This window comes from Marmota flaviventris, chromosome Y (assembly GCF_047511675.1).
Source record: "Marmota flaviventris isolate mMarFla1 chromosome Y, mMarFla1.hap1, whole genome shotgun sequence".
NCBI classification, from domain to species: Eukaryota; Metazoa; Chordata; class Mammalia; order Rodentia; family Sciuridae; genus Marmota; species Marmota flaviventris.
Genome location: NC_092519.1, coordinates 15,432,001 through 15,448,155, shown reverse-complemented (window position 1 = coordinate 15,448,155; position 16,155 = coordinate 15,432,001). Strand labels below are relative to the sequence as shown.

General features: G+C 49.4%; 1 protein-coding gene across 3 annotated transcripts in view; it reads left to right on the top strand.

Annotated features, from left to right (window-relative positions):
* The window catches only part of LOC139703511 (steryl-sulfatase-like), a 100,634-nt gene that overhangs the window by 11,837 nt on the left and 72,642 nt on the right, over positions 1-16,155 (top strand). For all 3 annotated transcript variants that reach the window (XM_071606994.1, XM_071606993.1, XM_071606992.1), the window contains exon 2: positions 11,196-11,317. The gene's annotated coding sequence lies outside the window, so the exon portion shown is untranslated. The remainder of the gene's footprint in view (positions 1-11,195; positions 11,318-16,155) is intronic.

The following is a 16,155-nucleotide window of genomic DNA, read 5'->3' as shown; positions in this document are numbered from 1 at the left end:
GGAACGTTAAGCTGATGTTGGCAACGCATGCTGAACGTGAATTAGGAACCAACCGGATATATGATATTTTTCTCCAAAGAGAGACGCTGAGACATTTGATGTACGTGATCCCTTGTAAACTAGACCCCCCCAGATAAGAGGCTGAGCTTTATAGGAGTCCACAGTGAATTTCGATGTCCACTTTGTGCCCATGTGACATCATATCTGGGTGTTAAGAGATTCCGTGCACTTACCAATTACCTCCTCTGTGTCATGCCTTACCAGATGGAATTCGAAGGGTGTTGGAGACAATTTCATTGAAAGCAATGTTATTAAAATGCAGAAATTATTTTATAGAAAGATTGCCCCTCCCGTAGCCCTGTTCTGCATGCTCTCTCTTTGTTTTGCCAAATGCTTGATCCTTGATAGATGATCCCCAAGAGCTGGTGTCCGTATTGACATTAGCCAGAATGTCCCCATGGGAAAATTAGCCGATATTCATTTACAACGTGATTATGACGTAATCGCTGGTGACATCGGGGTGCAGAGATCTCTAGATATGAGTTCTATTTTCCCAAAAAAACCTGAATGGTAAATGTCAGGCATCTCTTTAAAACTGAAATACAGCAAGGATTTAAAAGTTGGCAGGGACGCTAGGCACAGTGGTGCATATGCCCCTAATCCCAGCACCTTGGGAGGCTGAGGCAGGAGAATCACAAGTTAGAGGCCAGCCTAGGCAATTTAAGACACCCTGTCTCAAAATACAGTGTAAAAAGGGCTGGGGATGTGGCTCCGTGGTTAAGCACCCCTGGGCTCAGTCCCCAGTACCACAGAGAAAATCATCATAAGTTTGCTGAGCAGCCACATTTTTTCTCTTATTATTATGTATCATGATAATGCAGTAGTAAAAAGCATGATTTAAAAAAATAACGTAAGCGTTTTGCTACATGGGCAGCTTCTTCCAGATTGCACGGAAAAACAAAGGCAGAATTTGCAGGGTTGAAGTCAGGGCTCCGTGGCTGGGCATGGGATCAGCCTGGGGGAGACCTTGGCTTTAATTCCTTTGGGGGGGGGAGTGGGGAGAAAGAAAGACAGAGGGAGCGAAAACCAGTGCTCTGCACAGCGTGTTTGGAATCATCCCTTGGACACCCTGGGCTCTGAGTCAGGGGAGCTTCCCGTGGGCCCTGGGGTTATAAGTGACAGGATGCACGGTGTCATAACAGGGGCCAGCTCACCTCCGGTGCTGTCTGCGGGAACAACAATGCTCAGTGCACATACGTCAAGTGCCAATGTCAATAATAATCCGACGCTGACTAGGAGACGGAAGTAGACGGAGGCAGAGGCTTGCTGCCGGATCCTTAGGAGCTGCTGTTCCCTGGACCTTGGAGTGTGCCTGGAAATGTGCAGACCCCGGGTCGCAGGTCGCTGATTTGCAGATAGACGACAGGAGGCTCTTTGGCAGAGAATTGGTCGCCTGCAGGGTTTCTGGATGCTGAGGTGGTGCATTGCAGCCCATGGCTCTCTGTGCACAAAGTGTCCCTGCAGCCCACCCACCGGGGACCCCTGGTGTGCCATTGTGTATATGTACATATATATATATATATACACATGGATGTCTGGTGTTTTGTTTGGGTTTGGGATTTTTTTGATACCACGGGATTCAACCCAGGGTCCCTTAACCCCTGAGCCCCGTCCCCAGCCCTATTTTGCATTTTATTTAGAGACAGAGTCTCACTGAGTTGCTTAGGGCCTCCGTTTGGCGGAGGCTGGCTTTGAACAGGAGGCCATCCTCCTGCCTCAGCCTCCCGAGCCGCTGGGATTACAGGTGTGCACCGCCGTGCCTGGTCTCACTGGGGCTTTGAACATGGAACAAAGATTGTGTGACATGTCTCTCTGCCCCTGTAGTACGGAAAAACTGTGTTGTTTTTCTGCACTATTAACCTTTTCAGTATGAGGATTTTTTCCCAGTTGAACCCTGGCAGGGCTGGGAGTCCTGAGTCCCATTATACAGGTGGGAAAAGCAGCCCCTGAGCATCTCGAGGTAGCGTCCGAGGTTTTGCAAAGTCATTGATTGGCCCTTGGTGGCAGACTGGGTCACATCAGGTGATCTGCATATTCCAAGGCCGAGTCAGCACCGTCAGCAATTTGGAAACGGTGCCAGGAAGTTCCAATTGCAGACGAGTCCAGGTGACAGGGGAGCTCATGAATGTTGCATTTCTAAGTCCTGGGCGCCTAGATCCCACAGGTCGCGTGACTCATGAGTTTTGAGCTGCCCCGGCAGAGAGCCAGGGCAGTCTTGCTCAACCCCCGGAAGGGATTTTTTTTTTTTTCAGTTGCAAAAGTAAAGAAGCTCACAGAATAGAAAGATGAACCGTGGGTGAGCATTGATTGCCTTGAAGATTCAATACTCTAACCGTAATCCATTGCCAGAACCAGTTTGCCTAGACAGTGACTTCCCATCTGTTCTCTCTTTTTGAACCTGCATCCTTTTCCATAGCTGAATACTATTCCGCGGTGTCGATGAAATATCTTCTGCCTGTCTGTCCCTCTCTTGACAGACACATGGGTGAGGGTGACCTCAAAGTCCATATCTTAGGGAGGGCTCTCTAGTTTGGTCCAAGAGTCCAGAGACGTCAGTCCCCTGATCTGCAGGACCATGTGACTTCAATCTCTAGAGACAGAACGGCCAGAGGATGGGTCCAAGGGTCTGTGAATGTCAAGGTCATTTCATTGGGTTTATCGGAAAAGCACCCCTCGGCGTCCACAGGAGGTTGGTTGTGGGAACCCCGCTGCAGATACCAAAATCCAGATGCTCTTTAGAAATAATGGAATAGTATTTACCTAGAACCAATGTGTGTTCTGGGCACTGCAAATCCTCTCCAGACGACTTACAAAACCTGATACAACGCAGATGCTGGGGACACTGTGGTCGTGCTGTGGTATTTGGGGAATATTGATTAAAAAAAAAAGAGGCTGTGTGTTATGTTCCGGGCGTTTTTTAGGTTTTATTAGAGACAGGGTCTCACTGAGTTGCTCTGGGCCTCACTTTGGCTGAGGCTGGCTTTGAACTCACCATCCTCCTGCCTCAGCCTCCTGAGCCACTGGGTGACAGGCATGTGCCATCGCACCAGCTCCTGGATGTATTTTTGCACTTAGTGACTTGTGGATGCACGTGACGTACATTTGTATACACGTATATGTAAATGGAAAAGTTAGGTCAGATTATCCCTCTGTCTTTCCCTACCCCGTCCCTCTTCCCTTCTGTTCATGCCTCTTTATCTACGCCACTCATCTTTCTACTGTCTTCTTCTTTTTAATCCCCCACCCCTTACGTTGGATAAACTTCCACATATCAGAGAGAACACTCAGCCTTTGGTTTTTCGGGATTGGCTTATTCCACTTAGCATGATAGTCTCTAGTTCCATCCATTAACCAGCAAATCCCATCATTTCATTCTTCTTTATGGCTGAGTAATATTCCATTGTGTACATACACCACATTTTCTTTATCCATCCATCTGTTGAAGGGCGCCTGGGTTGGTTCCACAGTCTAGCTATCGTGAATTGAGCTGCTATAAACATGGATGTGGCTGTGTCCCTGTAGTGTGTGCTGATTTAAGTCCTTTGGGTATAGACCGAGGAGTGGGATAGCTGGGTCACATGGTGGTTCCCTTCCAAGTTTTCTGAGGAATCTCCATCCTGCTCTCCAGAGTGGTTGCGCCATTTTGCAGCCCCACCAGCAACGCACGGGTGTGCCTGTTCCCCACGTCCTCACTAACGTTTATTGCTGATTTTAATCTTGATGATTGCCATTCTGACTGCAGTGAGATGAAATCTCTGTGTAGTTTCAATTCGCATTTCTCTAATTTCTAGAGACGTTGAACGTTTTTTCATGTATTTGTTGATGGATGGAGTTTCTTCTTCTGTGAAGTGTCTCTTTGGTTCCTTTGCCCATGTATCGATTGGGTTATTTGTGGTTTTTTTTTTTTTTTGGTGTTGGCTTTCTTGAGTCCTTATAGATCCTGGAGACGCGTGCTCTGTCAGAGGGGCAGGGGGTAGAGATTCTCCCGTTCTGTAGGCTCCCTCCTCACCATCTTGATGGATCCCTTCACTTTTGCATTTAGGACGATGTTTGCTTTATTGCGTGGCCCTGTGAACCCTGTGTACAAATGACCCTGAGGATGTCGCTCTGTATTTTACCAAAAAAATCTTGGTTGTGTGCATTGCGTGAACCAAAGAGCCTCGGCAACTTATTTTGCAAACCGAGTCAACACACATCCCTGTCTGTGTCCCCTGGACCTCCACGGAGCCCCCCGTCCTCCTGGGTCCAGTGCCCGTCACCACCCCCACAGTCTCAAGTGCCTCTCTGTCCTGCAGCGAGCAGCACCGGTCCCCAGACGTGACCTGGAGCCCTGGCTGGGGTCACCTCCCGCCCCCCCCTTCTCCTGCAAGGTGAGCTTAGCTGTCCCGGGTCCCCGCTGCCCGTCTGGCCTTTGTGCTAAGACCAGTGCCTGAATCATGGCCTCCGCCATCATGTGGCTTGTCCGTGCTGGATGGTTCTGGAAGGCAGAACAGGCTCACTGGACCGTCTTGCAGAGCACGGCCATTTCTGCACTGGACTTTGTAGGAGCTGTCGTCAACCAAGACTCAGAAGGGGATTTCTCTAGGGCCACTTTGTGCACGGAAAGATGTGGGGGAGTTACCGTCCCATGTTCAGTTTGGTGGCCGGGAAGTGTCCCCACCCACCTTGGAGGGGACCTAGGGGGGCCCTAGCACCTCCCTGTGTCACCCATCAGACACTGGATGATGGACCTGAGGACGAGGTCCAGTCCCTGGTGGCCGACTCCCTGGCTCTGGCCCAAGGGGAGCAGAACAAGATGGCGGCAGGGCCTGGAGGAGGAGAGCAGCTCAGGACAGGGCACCAGGGAGCAGAGAGAGCTCTGCTCACCAGGGACAGGACAGAGACCCCGAAGGCACAGCCCAGGGACCCCCTCCTGCAGCCACCCCCCACCTGCCTAGACTCATGACCTCACTGATCCACTTCGATCATTGGTACCAAATGGATGAACCTATTGGTGTGGTCCTGGCTCTCAAGATGAAGGCAGTTTACCTTGATCATAAAAATGGGGGTTTTGTGGGGGGATTCCTCCACTGCAACCCCCCACCCACCAAAAAAAAAAAAAAGATTTCTCACGCAGCTGCTGTTTCAGGTTGTTTCTTTTAGTGATTTTGCTGGAAATCCTGTTGACAACTTTTCTGAGTCCTTTTTTTCCCATTTGATTTAATTCGCCCACTTTTACAATTCAGAGGCTTTTATTAAATCCCCGAGCCGCCAGATCATCTGGGCTCGCTCGGCACCCCCGTGAGACCCCCCCGTGCCCAGGGCGGGAATCTCTGTCCCCACGCTCTGCTTGGATATGGCCGAGTGGCCTGACGCGCTGGGCTCCCTCGGGTCCCTTTGAACAGCCGAAAGAGCGTCAGGCCACGTGGTCACAAACCAGGGGCCTCCGTCAGGAGGCTGAGGCAGGAGGATCGTGAGTTCAAAGCCAGCCTCAGACAAAGGGAGGCCTTAAGCAACTCAGGGAGACCCTGTCTCTGAATAAAATACAGAATAGGGCTGGGGACAGGGCTCAGGGGTTGAGTGTCCCTGAATTCAGTCCCTGATAGCACGCCCCCCCAAAAAAAAGAAGTGTTTGACGTGATGGGTATATTTGTAAGCTTGATGTACCCATTTCTAAATGTTCACCTATGTCCAAATGTCATGCATGTCTTCGATTTATGCAACTGTCATTTCTCGGCTGTGCATGAATGACAATTTGAAAATAAAATAAAATTCGAATAAAATCAGAGTTTGAAATTAAATCATGATTTGAAAAAAAAAAAATAAGAGTAGAAATTATCTCCTCCTTTCATCTGCTCTCTGGGGCCAGGTAACAGTTTATTGGGGAGATTTGGGGAAGCTGAGATCCGGCCGTGATTTTTGGACCTGCGTTCCTATGTGACATTGGCGTGAGGCACTGGGTCTTTGGTATACAATGACGCCTCTGGATTATGATTCCTGCACAGGGTTTTTGTGATTTGTTTTGTTATTATCTTATTTTTTTTTCCTGGTAGGTAGAGCCTGAACCCCTATGTGCTTGTGCGCTCTTGGGGAAAGTATTAAAAAGATCCAGCGTCCGTCCGGAGGTTGCTTACAGCTCAACTGCGTGTTAGTTTAACTAAGTGGATGCACTGGGGTGAGGGGCAGGGTGTGATCCGGTGGGTTGATCCAGGTCTCCGCGGCTAACTGTCCAGCGTCTCCTTGGCCTTGACTGAGGGGCCAGTCCCTGATCTGGGCTTCCCCACCACACACCTGGCACGTCAGGAGCTCAGGCCAGCATCGGGGATAAGCCGTGGGGTTGGGGGCATTTGTCAAGTTACCTGTGACCTTGAGCATCAGCCGCAGGTCATCTGAGAGGCTGAGATAAGACCCACTGGTCCTGTGCATTGATGCCGGGAAGACGTCTTCCACATGTGAATTGGGTACCACGGATGGAACCCAGGGGTGCTCAACCACGGACCCTCACCCCCAGCCCTATTTTGCATTTTATTCAGAGACAGGGTCTCACAGAGTTGCTCAGGGCCTCGCTTTGGCCGAGGCTGGCTTTGAACTCGCGATCCTCCTGCCTCAGCCTCCGGAGCAGGTGGGATGACAGGCGTGAGCCACCGCACCCACTCTGTTTTGGTATCCTCATGGGGTCCTGGACCGAATTTCCCGTGGACACTGAGGACATTGGGGGCTAAATACCTCTGTGTTGTGTGGAAGGGAAAAGATGTGGGGCTTTTGCACACGTGGTGCCTTGGATGATGGCTCCATATTGACACTGTATCCGGCCATTGCTGATGGATGCGCCTTACCTGGCGAGATTCTACCCTGCAGTGGGCCTCTGACCAGACCTGGGGTACAGCTTTGAGGCCACTGTGTGGCTCAGAAGAGGCAAGACACTGCAGCACTATGCTGTGACCCTTAAGCCCTGGGGACCTGTCACCTGTAACGGGGGAAGCAAATACAGCCCAGCTCTGCAGACACGGGTGGAAGGGAGGTTGGACGCCCGTGTGTGGTGCACACGCACTAAATGCGTGCAGGTCCTGGAGGCTCCCTGGGGTCCGATGACGGATGCTGAGAACATCTGTGGACACTCAGAGCTGGGGAGGGAAGCAGTGGGCTCCGGCCCCACGCAGGTCTCTCCACAGACTCAGGCGGGGCGCCTGCCCTGCTGTGTTTTCTGCTGCTGATCGCATGATACCAAAGACTGAACTAGTTACTGAGGAAAAAGGTTTATTTGGGTTCCGGAAGTCCAGGGTTGATGGCAAGCTTCTGCGGCTGTGTTCTGGCCGGCAGGATCCCTGAGGGCAGAGCCCAAAGGCCGTTCAGAGCTTCCACCTGGCCCCACCTCCTAATGTCTCATGGCGAGCTTGAAATTTCCACACGTGTTTTGCGGGGGGCAAAGAAGAGTCGCTTGGTTAACAGACGCAATCAGGAAATTCACGATGAGCTCAGCCTGGTGTGGGGGTTGTCTCTGACTCGGGGTGACGGCTGTCCTCACGAGACCAGGAAACGAGACCCAGAGAGGGAGTCACGCGGGCCGACGGGAACAGAGACAGAGACGCAGCCACATTTCCACAGGCAGACGGGACGGCTACATCCAGGAGCCAAAGGCGGCCAGAATGTGTTCTAATAAAACTTTATCGACAAAAGCAGACGGTGGCCCTCACTGGTGACCCCTGCTCTGTGGGACGGGTTCACCGCTCCATGATAGACACCGTGACTGTTATCGTGATGCATGATCACTGCATTGCAAATATGAAGTGGCTGGAAATGTGTACCATGGGATGCTTCATGGAATTCTGAATGCTTTGGCCAGAAGACTAGATTATGGATGTTGCATTGGGGAAAAGATGAGCAAACATGACATTTCCAAAAAGCGTAGGGTAAGGAAACAAGACCGGAAATAATAATGATTTTTAAAAAAATAATGATAAATTTATTTTTATTATTAGAGGACTTGGGCCCCCTCGACCTTTGTTAGGATCTCTCAAGGATTATAGCCGAGTGGCCCAAAGATGCTGTTTCCTCAGCATGGTGTGCGTGATCAGGACAAAGTGTTTTATTTCACAGTGATTCTTAGGTTGAGTCCAGGAAAAAAGGTTGTGGGGTGATGACTGCCGGGGTGCGGGGGGGGGTGGTTTGTGGGTACATTCTTGGGATGGCCACAGTGTGGTCCCACGTTGACCCCCCCCCCCCCACTGTGCCAGGGTCTGTGACTTCATCTATTTCGATGTGATTCTTCTTCTTTGTCCAGCACCAGGGGCTGGTAAGCACCGAGAAGTGAGTACAGCTCACACCCCGATCTCTCTAAAAATCTCCTTTCTGAGACCGAAAGGTGTGGGCCAAACAAATGGGAAATGATATTTGGATCTTCCGTGGGTCACGAGAGAGGGTCACCCTATTGTTCAGATCCACGGCCGCTGAATCCCGGTCTTATCGACTGATGTCGTGGTGGGTGGGCAGAAAGACATTCTCGTCATCCCCGCAGCGAGAAGCCAAAGATCAGCTTTGACAGCACCCCACTCCATTTGTGCAAGAATCTAATGTGAAAAGGCACTCTTGGAAGATGGATTGCTGCTTCAAATGTCACCTCTGCACGTGGGGGGGGACATGTTTCTAGGATGCCGATGGAAACTAAGAAATTGTGGCTGGGATCTTAAACAAGATCCACACTTACCCAGATCTATGCTGTCGTGATTTTTCCCTAACGAGATGTTCTCCTGTGGGTAGGTTCCGCAGAGCGGGACGATATTTCATCAAGCATCAGCGATAGGTCGGATGGGTTCACAAACTGTGGGGGACACGGGCTTGTGTTGGTCGAAATGTCAGCTCTTACGCATGGAGGGTCTTTAAATTAAAAAGTTCTTCCTCAAGTTCATAGCCACCTTCTGGGCCGTCTTTGGAACTCTCTTTTGGATTGGTGGGTAGGGATCTGCGTCACCCTATGTTTATTCAGAAGAATTCAATGAGAAATCAGGGACCTGGGGCCAATGTCCCGTATGACCCCCAAGTTATTGGAAGTCAGGCCAGGGTGCAGTTGCATGGTAGAGCACTTCACTAGCATGTATGTGAGGCTCTGGGGTCCATCCCCAGTAGCACACACACACATACAAAAAAAAAAAAAAAAAAGAATGATGGAAAAGCATAATATATACCCATAGTTCTTATGCATATATTTATATATTGACATGATTCATCCTTCTGTTTGTCTCTGCCTGTATGCCATTCCATTCTTACCAAATGATGTCATGGTGGGTGGGCAGAAGACAGGCGCCTGGCTAGTTACTTTGTCATTCCTGTAGCAAGAGGCTAATGCTCAATGTAGATAATGCTGAGATATCTATGTGTCTATCCATTCATTCCTCCATGCATCTATCCATCCATCTATCTGTCCATTCAGCCATCCATCTATCCATCGATCCATCATCCATCTATGCATCTATCCATCCATTTGTTCGTCCATCCATCTATCCATCCATCTGTTCATCTATCCATCCATCTGTTCATCTATCCTTCAATCCATCCATCCATCCACATCCATCCATCCATCCATCCATCCATCTATCCATCTATCCATCCTTCCATCCATCCATCTATTCATCCATCCATCCATCCATCTATCCATCCTTCTGTCCATCCATCTATCCATCCTTCCTTCCATCCATCTATCCATCCTTCCATCTATCCATCTATCCATCCATCCATCCATCTATCCATCCTTCTGTCCATCCATCTATCCATCCATCCATCCATCCATCCATCCATCTATCCATCCTTCTGTCCATCCATCTATCCATCCATCCATCCTTCCATCTATCCATCTATTCATCTATCCATCCATCCATCCATCCATCCATCTATCCATCCTTCTGTCCATCCATCTATCCATCCATCCATCCATCCATCCATCCATCCATCCATCCATCTATCCATCCTTCTGTCCATCCATCTATCCATCCATCCATCCTTCCATCTATCCATCCATCCATCCATCCATCCATCTATCCATCCTTCTGTCCATCCATCTATCCATCCATCTATCCATCCTTCCGTCCATCCATCCATCTATCCATCCATCCATCCATCCATCCATCCATCCATCCATCTATCCATCCTTCCGTCCATCCATCCATCCATCCATCCATCTATCCATCCTTCCATCTATCCATCTATCCATCCATCCATCCATCTATCCATCCTTCTGTCCATCCATCTATCCATCCATCCTTCCATCTATCCATCTATCCATCCATCCACCCATCTATCCATCCTTCTGTCCATCCATCTATCCATCCATCCATCTATCCATCCATCCATCCATCCATCCATCCATCCATCCATCCATCCTTCTGTCCATCCATCTATCCATCCATCTGTCCATCCTTCCGTCCATCCATCTATCCATCCATCCATCCATCCATCCATTCATCTATCCATCTATCTATCCATGCATCTTTCCATCCATCCATCCATCTACCCATCCATCCATCTATTCAGTCATCCATCATCCATTCATGTGTCTTTCTATCATCTATCCATTCATCCATTAATCCATCCATCCATCCATCTACCTATCCATCTATCCATCCATCTATATTTCTATCATCCATCCATGCATCCATCCATCCATCCATGCAACCATGTATCCATCTATCTATCCATCCATCCATCCCCACCTCCATCCATCTATCAATGCATCTATCTATCTCTCTCTCTCCCTAGATGGCATATGTATATATGGAGAGATGTATCTTTGTGTCTCTCTTATGCACCAACATGCAGTACACAGAGCCAATCAAAGATGGCATGGTGGTACACGTTAGTTTAAAAACAGTGCCCAGTAAACTGATCATCCTGTTCGTAATGACACACATCTGCTCTCAAGGGGAAAAGAGGTCGTCTGAAGGTCAACCATGGGGGACTCTGTTTTTCCGTGGATTCACTGTGGAGGGCACTTCTTGGAGGCAGTGGCTGGAAGGTAAGGCCCGAGGATGGAGGAGACTTAAACAGAGTAGAGAGAGTAGCTGAGGCCGAGGAAACTTCTACGCAAGAGGGAGCTCACCTCATGTGAGTATCTCGCACACGTTTTTGAAGTTCATGAGTTTTTCTTCTTTTGGACAAATTTGCAGGGTGAGCCTGGTGCCGCTGGCCGATCGCCACTGACAGCTGAGCGCAGCCCAGCACATGTGATCTCCTTTCCTCACGATCTTTGGAGGACGAGTGCCGGAGACTGTCGGAAATCCAGCCCCAGGTGAGTGAGCGCACTGCCTGTGTGGGTCGCCCGTCCTGGAGAAGCACCCGGGGCTTGCTAGGTGCCTGGCTCGCCCCAGGTGCATGTGACACAGTGTACGTCTGGGATCTTTGAAAGACTGGTGAAATCGGCAAGGTGGCAGACGCAGGGCAGGCTCACGGCTGTAGGCAGAGGGACTCCTCTGGGGGCAGTGAATGTGTGCAGGGTCAGGTGGGAGGAGATGCGCAGGGTTTGCAAGGTCTCCAGGTGGGCAGCTGGGCTGTAGCCTGTGTTTAGCCTGTGTGGGCTCTGGGTCCACCCCCAGGGCTCCCAAATGTGTGCAGACGTCAGGAACAAAACCAGGGCTGGGGTGCGGCTCGGTGGTAAAGTGCCCGGGGTCCAATTCCCGGTTCCGCAACAATAAATAGATCGAAATAAAAATCTTTAGACCTTTTGTTAAATAATCGGCAGCTCTATGTCACGATGTCATCGAGGTGAGCCACCTTGGCGGGGACCCTGTGGTCACCCTCCTGTAGCAGCAGGCTCAGAGAAACGGAGCAGACAGATGGCTTCAGAGGGGACAGGTTCAAGTCTGTATGGAAAGGTCCCCAAAGACAGAACCATGCTTGCCCTCGGAGAGCCCTGGCGTGGGGTCGCAGCCCACTGTGTCTCTGGTGTCTCCCCTTGGTTCTGAATCAAAATGAGGATGAAGAGACAAGGTGGTGTCCTAGGATGGTTCCAGAAAGCGGAAAAGTTTTGGATGAACCTTGGGGGATGGAAAGTGGGTGGTTTTAAAAATCCAGAGGCAGCGTGGGGTTTGTGGTCACCGGTGGTAGGTGGCTCTTCCCCACCAGGGTGGAGACCACCTGGAGATGCTTGGGGTTGTCAGAGTTGGGGCCAAGTCTCAGTGGCATGTCCTGGGCGGGCCAGGGTGCTGCTGAGCCACCGGTGAATGCGTGGGGCACCTCCCTACGCACCCTGCGAGGTAGGTCCTTGGGGGGTGCTCCAGCTGGGGGTACCTGTTCTGGGGGGGCAGGAGGCTGCGGCTTCGCCTCCTCCTTCCTGGATCTTTGGGGTACTTCTATTTTCAGGGATCTGATTCAGAATAAGAATTTTTTTTTTTTTTTTTTACTTGTTCTAATCAGTTATCCATGAGAGCAGAATGCATTTTGATTCATGGTACCCAAACGGAGCACAGCTTTTCAATTCTCTGGTTGTACACGATGCAGAGTCGCAGCACATGTGCAGTTGTACATGTACCTAGGGTGAGGGTGTCCATCTCATTCCACCGTCTTTCCTGCCCCCATGCCTCCTTCCCTCCCCACCCTCCCCTTTGACCAATCAGATTCCTCCAGCCCCCCCCCCCCCCCCCCCCCCGCCCATTATGGATCAGCATCCACTTATCAGAGAGAACATTAAGCATTTGTTTTTTGGGGGATTGACTAACTTCACTTAGCCTGATATTCTCCAACTCCATCCATTTACCGGCAAATGCCATGATTTCATTCTTTTTTATTGCTGAGTAATATTCCACTGTGTATAGATAGCACAGTTTCTTTATCCACTCGTCAGTTGATAGGCACCTGGGTTGGTTCCACAGCTTGGCTACTGTGAGTTGAGCTGCTATAAACATTGACATGGTCGCGTCCCTGTAGTATGGTGATTTTAAGTCCTTTGGGTATAGACTGAGGAGTGGGATAGCTGGGTCACATGGTGGTTCCATTCCAAGTTTTTGGAGGAATCTGCATCCTGCTCTGCAGAGTGGTTGCCCCAATTTGCAGTCCCACCAGCAACGTATGAGTGAGCCGGTCCCCCCACATCCTCCCCACACTTATTATTGCTTGTCTTCTTCATAACTACCCCAAAAGACAGTGACCTCCTAGCACATATTTTTCCCCTGTTAAATTTAAACCGACAGCTGAGGATTCTCCTTCTGGAAGGTCCACCCTCTGTGGCTAAAAAGGTGCACCCTCTGGGCTTCTATTCCTTCCTGACGCTGAGCAGCTTAACAGACGCATGGGCTCCTGTCATGGCCGCAATTTGTTCTTCAAAAGGATCTCCGGGTTCCTTTTCTCTGTTTTGGAAACCAAAAAACTTTCCGGCTCTCTTCAAGGGTCATTTATTTTCTAAAGGTCATTGATCTTACAAGATCCTGCGTCGATTTCTAATCTAGCCTTTGGAAGCCTTCAGCACTTGCAAAGTAATTTTATTTTAGTTGTTTTTTTTTTTTTTATCCATTTGGAAAACAGCTATAAATTTTGCAGACAAATGCATATATATATATATATATATATATAGAGAGAGAGAGAGAGAGAGAGAGAGAGAGAGAGTGATTTTAGCCTCCAAAGGAGATTGACATTCTTTAGACCCAGCTGCAGAGTGCCCTGAAAAAAATTGACAGAGTCTGTAGCTAATTAAAAATATGTGGCTGAAAAGGTTCATGATTAATTCATGATAAACGAATACAGCATCCATTATCCTTTCTTAACGTCGTCGGGATGGAAAGTGGGAGTCTTTCAGTGTAGCCGAGTTGAACGGCGCCTCCTAGAAACCTACTAACAATACCCATTATGTCTCCCCAACCCGAGCCCGTTCTCCTGGGCTATTTTAACGCGCTTCACAATTCAGAAGTCGGCGTTCCCTGACACGGCATATTAAATCTCTTCCCTCGGCTGAAGTGGATGAAGACTTAAGAGATCATCAGGAAAATGCTTTTATCTTGTCCTCAGATTTTCTAATTTGTCCCCCTCTTTTTTAAAAAAAAAAAATGTTGGATGTTATTAAAATAGAGTTTTCGGACAAAGCAAGAGAAAATGAGAATTTTTTCGGTGGTACTGAGAGGTCTTTTTCGTGTAGACCGTGGATCCCTGGTGAGAATATTTGAGGGCGTCCAGTGCACATAAAAGGAAGCATATTTTAGAGTCAATCTGTTAATTCCAGCTACAGAAGTGAAGGCTGATTACGGTGTTGTCTCAGGACAAGATAAAGGAGAAAAATCAAATGGAAGGTAATGGCTAAGTGGGAAATGAGCCCCAGGGCCTTACCCAGGGGATGCCCAGGTGGTGGGCATCGGGCACCATCTTCCTTTGGCCGTGGACTCATTAGAAGGACTCAGGGTCACCTGCGAGGTGTCCCTACCAGGACCCTGCAGCCTGAATCCCATCTCAGGGACACCTCAGAGGCATGTCTAATACAGCACACGGTTTTAAGGCAGAGACCCAGGGTCTTCCAAAGAAGTCAGTGTTGGCGCTTTCTACGGAGCATGGCTACCCGACGGTCCCAGATTTTAAGAGCGTGGAGAACTGGACAGTCATGTCTCATCTGTGGATCCTGGATGTCGGGTGGAGGGCGGGGGGCGATGGGACCATTCTTTGGGGGTCTCTCTGCGAGTTGAGTTGCTTAAATCCGTGTTCATCTTGCATCGCTGATGGTGGAGACGTGGTTTCAAAGGGAAGGGCCCTTACTTGGGGAGTCTTGTGCGGAAGAATTGGGAGGGGAATGTTGTAATCCACGCATCTTGGTATAGATCATCACAGGGGCCGAGTGCGTTCCGTCTTACATTCCATCCTACACCACACACACACAAAAAAAAAATCATGATGCGTGAATGCAAATATTTTATTTCTTATCATTTTATATTGTAATGATGTAGAAAAAATGTAGCGTGTGCATGTGTGATTTATCTCTATCTACGCAGATGTATAGTTTCAGTCAGCTTTTTTTTGGTGCTGTGAATAAAAGACCTGAGAAAAACAATTTTAGAGGAGGAAAAGTTGATTTGGGGCTCACGGTTTCTGAGGTTCAGTCCCTGGTGGCCGACTCCATGGCTGTGGCCCAAGGGGAGCAGAACAAGATGTCGGCAGGGCCTGGAGGAGGAGAGCAGCTCAGGACAGGGCACCAGGGAGCAGAGAGAGCTCTGCTCACCAGGGACAGGACAGAGACCCCAAAGGCACAGCCCAGGGACCCCCTCCTCCAGCCACACCCCACCTGCTGCAGTCACCACCCAGTGAGTCCACTCAAGTGGATTAATCCACTTCTAGGTTACACCTCTCATAACCCAATTATTTCGCAGCTGAACTTTCTTGTAGTATATCACACATGAGCTTTTGGGGGACACCTCGCGTCTCAATCATAACATGTGTGTCCACATGAAAAACATCTGTAAACTGACAGGAAGGAAGAAACACAGGCAGAGAAGAAATGGTTTTGCTCCCCACTTCCTGGGTTCTACTAGGACAGAGCATTGCAAGAAGAGGGATTAATAATGAGAAAAACAAGGTGCGTTGGCCTGTATGCATCCCGTGTACCCAGGAGATCCCCAGGGGAGCCTCAGTCAATCTCCAAAAGGTTGTGTTCGGGATCACAGGACACCGTCTTCCGAAGCCAACAAACAAGGATATGGGAAGTCCAGGAATGGGAAGTCAGGAGGAAAAGAAGGGAGAGGTACATAACGCAGGTGCGCGTCCGTGCCTTCTTCCTCGGGGACCCCTCTCCCCTGACGGTGTCCACTCCTATTTATATGAAGTCTTCCACTGTCGCGTGCCCGCAATGGAAAGTCCTGTGGAAATCTCTCTCTTTTTTTAGGGCGTGAGCGCAGTGGAATTTCCCCCATTTTAATAGTGCCTTCTGGAATGTTCTGTGGAAATCCTTCATATTTCGGAGGGCTTTCTAGAAAGCTCTATGGAAATTCTCCATTTTAGCAGTGCTTTCTGGAAAGTTCTGATGAAACCCTCCATTTCAGGAGTGCATTCTGGAAAGTTCTGTGGAAACCCCTGTATTTTAGGAGTACACTCTGGAAGATTCCGTGGAAATCCGCCATTTGGGGAGTCCATCCACAACACAAATATAAAATGTAATAT